A 14,639-nucleotide genomic window follows, 5' to 3' on the forward strand; every position below is an offset into this window, starting at 1 on the left:
ACTGTTATTTTGTATTATCAATTGTAATTAATATTTAAGTCAAATTACTGGCAAAATAGTACCATATTCATTAAATACATACACAAGCATGACAAAATACGATGTGTTCAAGCTGTATTCATTTGCTGTGCAATTGTGGAGAATACAATGTTCTGACAAACATATGCACGATGAAAAGACATAAAAACATAATAAATCAAGAAATAAACTAGATAAACATACATAGCTTTAAGACATGACAGCTACAGAGCAGTGCTATCATTAAAAATTGTTAATTCTGAGATTCATTGCAACAATTTTCATTCGCTGTGAAATATTAACATCTGTAGTTTTAAAGATATTGAAATATTGTTGTCACTGGATACACCTCAATTTCTGAGATCGAATACGTATTCAGATTTGCTTAATACTTGCCTTTGAATTATTATAGATTCTTGGAGGGCTGTAAGAAGCAATCTTTCAGCCTGTCTGACACACTATCATTTCTTGGAGCGCTGTCTTCTTAAGCGTTACAATCCCCATGCCAGGATTTTCCTCATATCTAGTCAAGCCTTTTTATCTGCACCTGGCCTCCCCAGCAATGGTCACTGCCTCTGGAACAGCCGCGGAACTTGGCAGCATTGGGCTGACTGCCAGCACTCAGTCTCACAAACAAATTCACCTCACCTTGTACTACTTCCAGGTGGCCAAATCACTTGCATACAAACACATGTTACAAATTTCACTTTCTTACAAGCATATGCAATAGTCTCACTATGTGGTCCTGATAAGAGATAGAAGCATAAAGTAGTTTTTCTGAGGTTACAGTACACTGAAGACTGCTTTTACCAAAAACTCTTTCCTCAATGGCACACATTATTTCTCGTTCGATTTGCCAGATACATTTTACAAAGAACGGATAAGATTAATATAGATCACAATAAACATTTGAAAATGTGGAAACAAATTATATCAGTTATTACATTACAATTATGTCAGGGAAACTACATTATTACATTAAAAGGAAAAAAAATCACATAAATTGAAGACAATTAATTACACAGTAACATTAAGATTATGGAGCCATTTCCTGGCATCGTCCATTAACTTGTGGAGCGACATCGGAGAGCCGTCTCTGAAACCATAAATGTTAGAAATCAGAAGATGGTCCATTGTTTGTACCTCGCCACAGTCACAACACAAATCGTCTTTATAGACCCATTTGGATGTTTGCTGTCTGCATCGTCCAACTCCCGCGCGAAACTTGTTTAGAGCCGACCAGTGTTTCCTGTTGAGATTGAAGCCTTCAACCCTTTTGGTTGGGTCGTGGATTAGGTGATGGTTTTCCACGACGCCTCTTGTCAGACCCTGCCATGCATTCTTCCATTCAGCATTGAGACCCTCTGTGCCCAATGTTCTGCTCCAGACGATAGGTTTCCTGGACTTGAGTCTCGTCCTCCCATGTTGGCATGTAAGGGTAGTCTTGGGTTTGCTTCAATTTTTTCTACTATGTCCTGGGTTGCTTTCTCTCTACATATGGAAGCAGGAGCGATGTTTGCCAGCACCGGAAGCCACTCAATGAGGGGTTGGCGTGAGAGAACTGGTGACGGTTCTCAGAGTGGCATTTAGTTGTACATCCACTTTTTTTGGCATGCGGGCTTCTGCTCCAGACTGGGGAACAGTATTCTGCAGCGCTATACACCAGTGCCAGTGCAGCAGTTCATAGAGTGGCAGCATCACAGCCCCATGTGGTGCCTGCCAGTCTGTTGAGCAGGTTATTTCTCATATGAAACTTCCTGGCAGATTAAAACTGTGTGCCCGACCGAGACTCGAACTCGGGACCAGATGGTAGAGCACTTGCCCGCGAAAGGCAAAGGTCCCGAGTTCGAGTCTCGGTCGGGCACACAGTTTTAATCTGCCAGGAAGTTTCATATCAGCGCACACTCCACTGCAGAGTGAAAATCTCATTCTGGAGGTTATTTCTCGTCTTTAGATTTTGGGCAGTATCCGTTAGGTGTTGTCTGAAAGTCATGCTGTGATCTAGCTCAATACCGAGATATTTTGGGAAATTCTCGTGGCTGACAGCTTTACCATTTATAACCAGGCGCAGTTCCCTTCTCGCTTCCTTGTTGTTTAGATGCATGACTGTGCTTACTGTTTTTGTCACATTGATTTTTAGATGCCATGTGTCATAGTATTTTTTCATTGTAGCTAGATCTTCGTTTAGTGTTGATTCCAGGTTTTCAAATGAGTTACTTTGCACTTTAATAGCTAAGTCATCTGCGTAGACAAATTTACGTGAGTGCAGATCAGGTAAATCTGCTGTATAGATGTTGAAGAGCCAGGGAGCAAAGACTGATCCTTGCAGAAGACCATTTTTTAGGGTATGGCACTTGCTGGTTTCACCATTTAATTTGCCCCTGAACTTCCTTTCGTTCAGCATGTTGTTCATGAGCTTCAACGTTGTTTTGCATTTGACTATCTTTGCCAGTTTTAACATGAGACCATTTAGCCATACAGTGCCGTACGCTGATGTCAAGTCAATGAGGACTATCCCTGTTTTCTTCTTTTCCTGAAAGCCTCGTTCATTGTGTGTGGTAAGTGCCAGCACCTGGTCGCAGCAACTTCTTCCTTGTCTAAAACCTGCTTGCTCCACCGGTAGTTGTTCCTCCAGTACTGGTTTAAGTATTTCCAACAGTATCCTTTCAAACAGTTTGTAGGTTATGCACAGTAATGAGATTGGCCTGAAGTTCCCTGCATCAGTTCCTCTCTTCCGTGGTTTAAGTACGGCAATGATGTTGGCTGTTTTCCATTCTCTGGGGATTTCACAGGTTTCCATTATTCTCATGAATAGTTTGCATAGCCATTTCAGCACTTTTGGTCCAAGATTTTTCAAAACTTCAGGGAGGATGTTGTCTGGTCGAGCTGCCTTCCCTGCCCATGTGTGCTGGAGTGCCATCTTCACCTCTTCTTCTTGAACTGCAGCCGTGAACGTGTCTGATTTTTCTTCACATTCCTGCAGTGCCACAGCCATCTGAACTTTTATGTTTTTTCTTTGCTCAGGAGTCACTGTTATATTGGCGTTATCCCTGAGTTTCTTGCTGATTTTGTTTGGGTGGATACAGGCCTCTGTTGACTTCCTGTGGTTGGCTTCTCCCAGCTTTCTCATGAGACTCCAGTTTTTACGGCTTGAATGTGTGAAGTCCATTTGTTCCATCAGCTTTTGCTATCTTTGTTTTCATTCCTTGTCCAGCAGGTCGATAAGAGTCTGGGCAGTGCCCTCATCTTCAGTTCTGTTAAATTCTTCCAGTAGGTTGCTGCATTCTTCAGACCAGCCTGGGATGTGGTACTGTCTGGCTCCTCGGGGGATATTTTTATGAGCTGTGTGGATGAGTAACTTACAGAAGCGTGCATAGTTTGCAGTAGTAGATGGTATTCTCATTATCATTTTCTCCACGCTTTTCCGATATGCTTCCCAGTTGGATTTTCTCAGATTCAAACGTGGGATGGGAGGGCTGCTTACAATCTGTAGCTGTGGGCCCATTTTTATTAAGACTGGGCAGTGTTGGCTTCTAGGCAGGCGGTTTAATACTGTCCATTATGCTGGCATTGCTGCTCCTGTATTTGTGCTGGACACAAAACGTAAGTCGGTAGTTTTGGTCTTCCATGCACTCGAGTGAAAAGTGGGCTTATCTTTGGCATCTTACAGAAGGTGGTAGTTATTGGTTTCAGCCCAGTCTGCCAGACAGACCCCATCACTGTTGTTCTTGTTCTATCCTCACTTGAAGTGATGAGAGTTGAAGTCTCCTATGTAGACAGAGGGGTGGAGTGTCACAGGGAGCATGGATGGAGACCAAGTGCTGGAGGGTGGCTTGTACACATTAAATATCGCCATGTCGTTCACCTTGATTCCCACAGTGAATCGCACACAAAAAGGAATTATAATAATATCTAATGTAAGTGAGGCACACTATTGCTACCATAAGATCTAGAAAACTGAGATGCTTACTATTCTACAATTCAACAGTGAAACAAATTTTATGATGCAACTGGTTCGAGAATGTGTGAAATTCAAAAAATTTTTAATTTTTAATGAACAGCTGTCTTCTAGATACAAGTGGTTTTTTAAGACATTGCGTGAAACACTAGGCCTGTAATTTAAAGCATTCCTGCATGTATTATCCCATGCTTTATGTCTCTCCCTACATGCAACTGTTTCCCGAACTTATCGCTTTTGTTATACGTATTTTTTTAGGGTTCCAGTTCCTGACATCTAATGTTATAATTAAAGCTCATGTGCTGAATAGGTTGTTGTTACCGGCTTAGCCTAATTCTTTTAGAAATTATATAATATCCTGTACTTTCCACTGTGTTCCTTCGTCTTTTATTGTTACATCACGTATTTTATCTTATAACGAGTTTTACTTGCACAATATCCTGCACCTAATTTTGCAATGGTTTGAGTCCTTGCCCTATCTTACAATTGCATTTATTATTATTTGTATTTTATTGTACTTTTTTGAATTGTTTTCCTTCACATTTTTTATGTAATTTTGTATGAAGCCTTGAATTTATGTAACTGTTGTGGAATTTTATTTCTATCTGTCAGTTTATATGTATGTCTTTTTCAATGATGGTATTTTTTGTACATGAGATCAAAGAGTAACAAGAATTTTTAAAATATTATAGGCTTTGCACCTCCAATTCCCAAACTTCTTTCAATCTTGTTGATACAGATGTAGCTTATGTATGTTTGCTTCTTCAGCTGTTTTGAATACTTAATTAATTATTGAAAAAAAAAGAGGGAAACATTCCACGTGGGATAAATATATCTAAAAACAAAGATGATGTGACTTACCAAACAAAAGAGCTGGTAGGTTGATAGACACACAAACAAACACAAACATACACACAAAATTCAAGCTTTCGCAACCAGCGGTTGCTTCTTCAGGAAAGAGGGAAGGAGAGGGAAAGACGAAAGGATGTGGGTTTTAAGGGAGAGGGTAAGGAGTCATTCCAATCCCGGGAGCGGAAAGATTTACCTTAGGGGGAAAAAAGGAACAGGTATACACTCGCACACACACACATATCCATCCGCACATACACAGACACAAGCAGACTGTGTATGTGCGGATGGATATATGTGTGTGTGTGTGTGTGTGTGTGTGTGTGTGTGTGTGTGTGTGTGTGTGTGGGGTGTGGGGTGTGTGTGTGGTGTGTGGTGTGTGGTGTGTGGTGTGTGGTGTGTGGTGTGTGGTGTGTGTGTGTGTGTGTGCGCGCGCGAGTGTATACCTGTCCTTTTTTCGCCCTAAGGTAAGTCTTTCCGCTCCTGGGATTGGAATGACTCCTTACCCTCTCCCTTAAAACCCACATCCTTTCGTCTTTCCCTCTCCTTCCCTCTTTCCTGAAGAAGCAACCGCTGGTTGCGAAAGCTTGAATTTTGTGTGTCTATCGACCTGCCAGCGCTCTTGTTTGGTAAGTCACATCATCTTTGTTTTTAGATATAATTAATTATTGATATATTTTTAGAGTGCTTGGTGACCTTTTACTTTTGAAAAAGACGGAACAAAAGAATTTGTTTTAAATTTTGCTTGAAAAATGGAATAAAGCGCAAGCACTGCATTGGAAATGTTGACTTCGCTTTTGGCGAATCTAATATGAGCAAGACAAGAGCTTACAAATGATATCAACGTTTCAAAGAGCATTGATGAGATGTTGAAGACATTGACCGTGCTGGACGCCCTAGCACATCAATTACAGACGACACTGTGAAAGAAGTAAAGAAAACAGTTCTGAAAATTGTCGAATCACTAGCTGAGAGGTTACTGATGATGTCAGCATATCCTCTGATTCATGCCACGCAATTTTTTTCAAACATTTTTGGCAGGAATCGTATAGCGGCAAAGTTTCTGAACTTGTTGGATTTTGGCCAAAAATGACGTGGCATAGACATCACTCAGGAATTGCTGAATGATGTTGGCACCGATCCAGAGCTTCTAAAGGAGGTTATGATGTCGAAACCATGGCCCAGTTGTCCCAATTTAAACTGCCTGAAGAGCGAAGACAGAAGATAAAATCGACAATTTCAAACAAATGTGAAGGTTCTTGTCACTGTTTTATCGATTGCAGTGGGATAATGCATGATGAGTTCTTGCCTTATGGTTGTACAGTTAATAAGGAATGCTACCTGGAAGTTATGTGCTGTTTGTGTGAAGCAATTCGAAAGAAACTACCAGAATTGTGTCAAAATCATTTGCGGACATTGCACCACGATAAAGCTCCCGCTCGCCATGATTGTTCGTCATTTTTTGGCTCAGCCACCACATTCGTCCTTATGTGGCTTCTTTCTATTCCTGAGGCTAAAGAGAACCACAAAAGGATGTCATTTTCCCATCACTGATGAAATAAAAATAATCGATGAAGGAGTTGAACACGATAACCAAAAGTGAGTTCCAGAACTGCTTGCAAGACTGAAAAAGTGATGGGCAAGTGTATTACACTAAGTCGTCAAGTCATGGGTTCGTGATATGCATATATGCAGGTGGTAGTGGCAGCGCATTTACAAAGTATACAAGGGCAGGGCATTGGCAGAGCTATCATTTGTACTCAGATGACTCATAAAAAGGTTTTCGATGTGATTATGGCTACTCGATGAGAATTAAGACTTTGAATGCAGAGTGGTAGTTGGGACTAGACACATGGGGAGTTCTATTTTGGAAACCGTTAAGGAATTCAGTATTTTGACATCCACAACGTCAAGAGTGTGCCAAAAATACCAAATTTCAAGCATTACCTCTAACCACATACAACACAGTGGCAGATGTCCTTTACTTAATGACCGAGAGCAGAAGCATTTGATTCGAGTTGTCAGTGGTAATAGATAAGCAATACTTTGTGGAATAACTGCAGAAATCAATGTGGAATATATGATGAATGTGTCCATTTGGGGAGCGGAAAAAGTTGGCGTTAATGGCCTATGGCAGTAGACAAACAACACAAGTGCCTTTGGTAACAGAACGACATAGCCTGCACCGCGTCTCCTGGTTTTATTACTGCGTCAGTTGTACTATAGATGACTGAAAACCATGGGCTAGTCAGATGAATACCGATCTCTGTTGGTAAGAGCTGATAGTAGAGTCTGAGTGTGCTGCAAACCCCCTGAAGCCATGCACCCCAGTTGACAACGAGGCACTGTGGAAGCTGGTGGTGGATCCATAATGGTGTGGGCTGTGTTTACTTGGAGTGGATTGGGTCCTCTGGTCCAACTGAATCGATGAAATGGTTGTTTGGCTATGTGGAGACCATTTGTGGCCATTGATGGACTTTATGTTCCGAAACAACGATGTTGCCATCAGGCCACAATTGTTTGCTATTGGTTTGAAGAACATTCTGGACAATTTGAGCAAATGATTTGGTCATACAAATTGCCTGACATGAATTCCACTAATCATTTATGGGACTTAATCGAGAGGTATTGTGACATTAGCCTACTTTATTTCTCCGTTGATTGTCCTTGGTGTCGACGTACTGCATTGCTATACTGGCTCAAAAATATTGGGTTAGAAATTCAACACTGACTACTTTAAATGATGTAGCCGACAGTTGCACATTTGCGTTTCTCAGTTTATTACTTTCACTGTTCACAATCCTCCAATATACACAGTTAATATGGCCAGTTAATTATGGGTAAATTTTGATAAGCCCCATTAACAGGTTGCAGGCAAACAGCAGCATACTGCTATAAGTATGATCAAATGTAGATGTTCAACATCTATGAGCAGTAAAAATCTAACAACACCGTTCACAGTTCTTGAAGCATAATATGGTATATATTGCACAGACACTGTAATTGTTTCAACACAAGGCCTGTTTGTGTTACACTTACTTCACAGTTACGTTGGTGCATTGTTGTTGACCGAACTAGCAGGGATTTCTCGTCTGTTGTCTGAAACGGCTGTGGGCTGAGTCTCAAGACAAAAAAAATCAGGCATTTATATACCATCACAATAATGGGAACTGAAACCTATACATTGTTCAAGGTTAAGTTACAGAAATTACAATTAAAATATATGAGTTATTAACTGAACATATAGAAAATTCCGACGTTTTAACAGTTTCTTCTACTACAAGAGTTAAGCCATATTATTTGTTTAAATCATAAACTTAACAGATATAGTTAAACAAACAATACTTTTGACAAAACTGGCAATTACTTTGGAATTAATTAAGGGCTGGCTTTGCTAACATGTTTTCGAATAGATCCAAATAAATACTTAAAGAATTCTAGTGTTTTGTCTTCCAAATGTTTATAATTAGTACAAAATTTAGCTACAAAACAATTACTGATTTCACCCTAGAACAAAAATATTAACTAAGAATAGTCAAAATAAATTAGGAAATTGATGACATGCACAAAACTCAGCACAATACTAGATCTGGTGTTATATTCTTTAAAACTGAGATCCAACATTTCTCTTTTATGAAAATGTGGATTATACTTACGTATGTTAAAGGTAATTAATCAAAAATTTAAAAAATGGATTTAAGGAGTCAGATGGCAAAACAAGAGAGGAAGTAAAAAGATCCCAGCTTCCTTTGTCACAGTATCTCACACTTCTTTTCACCTTTGTGTACATCTAACAGGAAGCAGGCAAAGTTAATGTTGATGATGATGATAACTAAATAGAGATTCTTTAACACATTGACTGCCATGGTAGAGTTGGGTTACCGACCCCTTGGGGCCATTTACTTTTTTTCAATATCCTGCTTTAGTTTGCTCCAATTAAACTTGTTAAGCGCAAATAAAGCAAAAATATGGCATTTTAGTACCTTTTTTGTGTGAGTTACATATGATTCACACAGCCCCAGAGTAAAGGTACCAGGTTTGTCATTTGCTATGTCACTAATAATTTTAGGTTTGTTCTCCTGTCAGTTTTTCATTCCACAGCATTATTTGTGTACAGTTCCATTATTGCTTTCCTGCATTGTTGCTACAGGTTTTATTCAGTGTTGTTTTCTCCATAACAAAGTGATGTTGTGGCAGAATAAAATGTCTCGTAGAAGTTATGAAGATGAACAAAGGCATGTACAGCACCTTTTAGATATAGTTATGGACATAAGTGATGGAGATTCTGTGTCTTTATTTGGTGATAGCTCAAACGAATTTTTAGCACAGGAGACCAGAAGTGAAACCGGAAGTTCTAATGATGAAATCACATCAGTGAAGATAGGAAGAAGAGCTTTATGTCCACATTCAGTCAAAGAACCAGTCCACATTCAGTCAAAGAACTAGACTTCACAGCTGCAAAAACCAGGCAACATAGCACCTCTAAGCGTGTTATTGCCGTAACTACTGCAGTTGAATCAGGTTCAATTGAAGTAAGTGTAATATCAGAAAGTTCTGAAGATGAAGATGACAAACTTAGAACAAATTCTAATGTGATTGTTTGGGGGCCAGTTACATAAAAAAAATATGAAAAACTTTATATTTATTCATTCCAGTTCTGGTGTAAATGCTTCTGTTGCACTAACTCTCAAAGGCAAGACACCATACGATTTCTTCAAATATTTTGTAACTGGTGAAATTTTAGAATATGTGACTTAACAAACTAATTTGTGCATGTAACTTGTACAAGGGAGCAGCCAGACATAGGTGTACAGTGTGCTATGAAAAAGTGAAGAATGAATTTGGACGAGATCAAGCTGTCAAGAAATGCAAACAAACTGAAAGGAAACGTAAGACTTGTGACTCATATTTTTGCAGAGAGTGTGTGGGTTTTTTTCCCATAAAGCACAGTGCATACAGGTTTTAGAGAAACAAAGTGGAATTACCCAAATTTTTCAGTTTCATTGTTGTTGGAATTAGAGTTGAAGAATGTAAATAAAACTGTATGTGATTTGCAATCTACTGTGTAATTAATATGTCAAACTAAATAATAAAAAGAAGAAAAGTCCAATATGACTGAGCCATGAGAGTTATATATAACTCACGAATTCAAATGTCAATAACCACTCTTTAGCTCTTGAAAGCCGTAGGCTATGAACATGTTTTGTTACTGGGGCCATAACCTACAACAACACAGAGTCACAGCACGCTCCTGCAAGATACAACTGCACCACGGAGCATTAAATGGAAAAATGTTCGTGAGTTGTATTTACTTTACGTGGCCCGAAGAGAACTCTTTCTGTGAGCTATGTTGAACTCACGTGGCAGTCAATGCGTTAAGAAAAACAAAAATTCACATTACTTTTTGATCACACCTTGTGTAACTTTTTATTATTCACACATTGTAAACTTTTGCAAATGTTTACTTTTATATAATACATTTCTTACGAGAAAGAAAAAGTCTTCTTTTGTCAGTACATGTTGCAACTTCTGTCATCACCACCACCCTCTAGTGGCTTAAATTGTCCTCCTGACTATTGTAGGTAGTCAGTCAGTCTATGATGACAGCTTTGTTTGTTACAAAAAGTCTTTATGTATCTGATCACCGAGATGTTTGTAGTGTGTATTTTACTTGTTTAATTTTGACAACACTTTTAGTTCGTACTCTTTTCTATTCTTTGTATGATACGTTTTCAGTTATTTGCTGTGTATTTCTTGTCTGCAAGCACTCTGATGATGGGTTCTACTCGAAATACATCAAATAACGTTATTGGTGTATTAGCTGGTGTCGTCTTATTTACTGACCATTAGAGCATTTGTGCAGTACTCCCATTGATTTGAAATATGTTCACATTCTTTCTGTGTGACTTTATGTGATCATTACAAAAATATATGCCCATTTCATCTGCATTGAAAACATCATTGTACCATATTTTTCTACGATTGAGGGAAGAGTATTTTCCTTGACTGAACAGTGGCAATGTTCACAATTCCATCAGTTCGAACACATTTACACACTCAATTATTTCAGTTATTGAACCTTTCGATCCAATAGTTGGACACTTTGAAATCTGAGAGTCCCATCTTTTGTGTAAAATATACTGCCTTTAGCAACAATCATCTTACTGTCAATTAGAATGTTTGATGAAGCACAAGCTTGTTTTATCCACTTTAGTTGCATGTTTTCCATTTCTGGATGCTGACCATCATGCACTCTTCATTCGCCGTTTTGTGTTTCCAAACGTGCTGCCTCATTTATGTTTTGTTTACTCACGACTGTATTTTATTTTGATGGAGGAATGTTCAGTTCTCGTGTAATATCAACACATTCATATGTGAATTTTTTTTCCACTTCCTGAATAATCTCCCACTTTTCTTTATTTGTAAACTGTCTCATTCTTTTTATTCATGATGAACCAGTACACTATTTAACACAAAAAAATCAGGCTAAAACGAATGCAAAAAAATCAGGGACTGAAATTCAGTCAAATGCTAAACAGTAACAAGAGAGACCAGTGATAATTATATGCTATTTGCTATGTCTCACCACTATAGAAGCCTGAAATCATCAGAGTTATCACCAAACTAAATGAACCACTTCTCTATGTGTCATTTTTACCAGAGCAAATGATCTAACAATGGAAAATCCAGGACGGAATAATGACAATATTATGAAAAGCATGCATTGCTACTCACCACATAGTGGAGATGTTGACTCAGCTCTCCACTATGTAGTGCACAGTGATCTATCCTTTCCATAACATAGTAAACTATCTGTATTACTTACAAAGTTGCCAGCACAGAATAGTACTGTCTCCCTGCCGGTGTTGCCAACTGTTGTGGAATTCTGGTACCCACAAGAGGATTTTTTTTTTTTATCTTTGTGGTGTAGTGGCAGAATTGAGAAATTATAAAAAATGTATTGTAATTTAATTTCTTTTGCCTGAAAGTAAAACCTCTGTAAATTTCCAGTTTCAAGTGCAAAAAATATTTCATTGAGTACTGCTTTGGAAAATGTACATATCAGCTCTCCAACAAACACCAACAGCTACCCCAAGGTGAGCAAATTATTGCTACTTTTGCAGGCTTGTGCATTTCACTGCCATTTTAAGAAACATTAAAACATTTCACACATAAAGCTAACAAAGCCCCCTTGTGAATGAGTACCTGATACCTTCACAAGTTCAAATTCCACATCAAAAGGAAAGTATCTGTTGCATCAAATTGCAGTTACCATATTAACAGTGACATTGTGAATGATTCACGAACTTCAGTCACTGTCATCTTTGGCACTGCTGATCATCAAATGGCTAGCTAGAAAATTTGGAATATATTTTTTTATAGTTTAAGTTCCTTTTTTAGCCTGTACATCATCGGTAATTTGTGTAGGCTATATAATAAGTTACATTTTATATTATAGCAGAATCTGAGTATGCCTGTCTCTGAAGTCATTTTTATTTGGCTGGCAACACTGCTTCCTCCATATTTCTGCACCATGCGGTCGCGAGCTTCCTACTCCCACTGCTCTCACAACTCTCGACGGCCAAAGTTGCAATAGCCAAACACTATCAATACCGCTAAATTTGAACACACTAAGCTGGGAGGGAGAAATGCATGTTTTTAATGCTATTGTGACTGGGACTTCCAAAAATTTAAATACTATGCAGGAAAATGGAGTAATCAGGCTCGTGCTAATGAGATTTCACTGTATAATCATGTTTCCAGCGATTGGAACCAAAAAAATGACACCTTTATATGAAAATTACTTGAATCAAGTGTAGTTAACAATACAGTGTTTTGTGCATCCCTGTTATTAACAGATTTTTTTAACTACTTCATTTACAGACTAACGAGAACAAAAAAAAATTACAAAGAAATGATCTTAATTGTGAAGTACCAATGCAGTACTATGAAACACTGTAGAAATGTGGACAAACTGCAACTTACCATAAAGATGACACATTAAGTAGCAGACAGGCACAATTAAAAGACACTTTCACAAAGCCTTCGGCCACAGTCTTCGTCAGAAAAAGAAACTCACCTTTCATTCGGGTTTTTCTTTCTTTTCTGATGAAGGCTGCGGGCGAAAGCTTAGTGTTAAGTGTCTTTCAATTGAGCCAGTTCGTAACTTAACATGCAATCTTTGTGGTAAGCAGCAGTCTATCTTTCCCTACATTGTTGATATTCCATCCTGGTGTTTCCATTGTTTAGTTGTAAATATTGTAGTCTACAAAATGTGAATCTCTGTCTATTACATTAGTGTCAAGAAAGCCAAATTGTGGAAGTGAATCCTGCCTCAATTTGACCACATATCTTTCAGAATCAATATGGTTTCAGGTGGTTACCTTCAATCATGTAGGAACTGGTGATCCAGATAAGTGTCCTTGTCTCATTTACACGTTACACAATAGGTAAAATATGGAAAAACCTTTCTACATTAGAACACTAACCCTGTAGGAATTGAAATGAGACTGCTTCTACATGAAAAGAAAATATTATTAATTAATGAACTTGCCTGCTCTTTGACTTTTTGTCTTTAACAAAGATAAGACAGGTATTGCATTAAAAAAAAACTCTCTCTTGAATTTTTTACCTAGATGCATTATAAAATTTTTAACTGTCTAATACAAACAATTTGTGAAAAAAAATTGACCATAGATGAATGTGCTGTTCTTCGTGGCTGCTGTAAGGAGAGAACGGGTTAGGTACAGGATGGTTTCTGCTTCTTCAGTTCTCAGAGAACGCCAGGCAAAGTCAGAAAACAGCTACAACTCGCAACAAAGACGCCGTCTCTCTTAGCAGCTACAATATATACAGTTCCCTTAAGATTTTCTTTCCTGGAAACACTGAGAATGATAAGGTTGAACAACACTTGCAGTACGATATCTTCCGACTAACAAACTGGTCGGTTTGGGAACGTCTTGAACATAAAAGCTAACGGCAAAATATTGCACGTCGTTTGAACCATGATAGTAAAGGATTCGCCCAGTACTGTTAACTATGCACTGCATTGCTAAACAAACTAACAGTTTTTTAAGGTCCGGAGATCCATCACAAATTCAATTTTTATTCTTGATAATGGTGATTACATGTTGACTTCTGCACCTCACATTACTTTTATGTGTAAACTTATCTAAAAAAAAAAAAGGTCCAATCAGCATTATTTATCTCCAACAATTACCAATTACAAGAAAAACATAAATGCTACTGCCTTTTTTTTTTTTCTGCTCTTTAAGGCACCCCACACTTAGCCTTTGGCAGTTGTGTGTCCATAATAGGATTCAACACCTTGTACTCAACCCTGCCTCCAACAGTTGTATAGAATACTTTCTCTACACTTTCAAGACCCAGCTCTACAAGGAAATGATGCACATTTTCTATAACACCCTCTGCAGTTTTATGGCAACTTACAGGGCCATTTCTTCACTAAGGCCTTTCCCTTCCGGGTCAGCGCACAGTTCTATTGCAGTACTGAAACAGTCAAAGTCCATGCCAGTTGCTTTATTGGTTTGATTTTCACTATGGATTTTGTTTGTAGATACTTACTCTTTGGAATCTTTTAGTAACTGGCTACTCTGACATTGCATGAACTGGACTTTGATTTGATTACTTACTTAAACACAGCTTGCTTTGCTCTGGAGAGCTTACTGTAACATATCTCAATTTCGTGAATAAACCGGGATGAGTGTATGTTAGTTTTGAATGTTAAATGCCTACACAAAAATTACAAACACTGTGACTTCTATTTATTGTGATGCAAACAAACCAGAATAAT

The sequence above is a fragment of the Schistocerca gregaria genome, chromosome 2 (genome assembly GCF_023897955.1).
Source record: "Schistocerca gregaria isolate iqSchGreg1 chromosome 2, iqSchGreg1.2, whole genome shotgun sequence".
Classification (NCBI taxonomy): Eukaryota; Metazoa; Arthropoda; class Insecta; order Orthoptera; family Acrididae; genus Schistocerca; species Schistocerca gregaria.